General features: G+C 53.6%; 1 pseudogene; it reads left to right on the plus strand.

The window, feature by feature from the left end:
* The first annotated feature begins 7 nt into the window (after positions 1-7).
* LOC113745395 (alpha-2B adrenergic receptor-like) lies at positions 8-716 on the plus strand (annotated as a pseudogene).
* Positions 717-939: the final 223 nt, after the last annotated feature.

The raw sequence follows: 939 nt of genomic DNA on the forward strand, positions 1-939 counted from the left end.
CGTCACCGCCATGGAAGCTGCATCAGATGCACCTTGCCCGTCGGAGCTCAGCGGACTCCCCTGCAACCAGAGCACCGCCAGGACCTCGCCGTACACCCCGCAGGCCACCGCAGCCTTTGCCATCAGCATCACCTTCATGATGATCGTGACCATCGTCGGAAACATCCTGGTCCACGTCATGACGTGCGATCCCTCTAACGGGCGCCCAGAAACTGTTCAATGGTGTCGCCTGGCTGCGGAGTATTTAGTGGTCACACGTCCTTGTTATCCCTTCCTCGTTGGCTAAATGAGCTGCCAGGGGTACGGGCGTTACCGCTCCATTTGGTGTGAAGTCTCACCTGGCGTGGATGTTCTGTTCTGCACTTCCTCCATTGTGCACCCTGTGCGCAATAGCACTGGACCGTTACTAGTCAATCTCCGGCCAGTGTCTACGGCGCCAAAACGTCTCCCAAAGCCACGATCAAGCGCCCTTATTGTCGTTTGGCTGATCTCGGCGCGATCACTCTTCCTCTCTTTTTACCAGGACAAGAGCAAAAAAGAAGGGAAGAGTGCGTGTGCGAGTAACGACGAACGCTGCGTATATCTCGGCTACTCCACTGTCGGCTCATTCTTCCGCCCCCATTGTTGTTAGATCATGATTCTTTGTGTATGTTAGGATCTATCAGACGCTTAAAGCGCATACCGCTGCCCCGCCGGACAGAAGCATAATGCGTTGAGGAGCGCAGGACAATGTGGAAAACAGCAGCCTACGCGTTAATGGTTATTCCTGAGGGCAGTCACAACAGAACCGGGAGCAACAAGAAAAAAACCCGTCATCCAAATGTTGACTTGATTCAACCCGGTCATCGCCTGCATAACCCATCGGAATACCACGAGCCCGGACACTCCATTTAAGATACCGTTCAGTCCAAAAATCCACCTCAGTTCCCCAATGTAAAT

The sequence above is a fragment of the Larimichthys crocea genome, unplaced genomic scaffold (genome assembly GCF_000972845.2).
Source record: "Larimichthys crocea isolate SSNF unplaced genomic scaffold, L_crocea_2.0 scaffold72317, whole genome shotgun sequence".
In the NCBI taxonomy this organism is placed as follows: Eukaryota; Metazoa; Chordata; class Actinopteri; family Sciaenidae; genus Larimichthys; species Larimichthys crocea.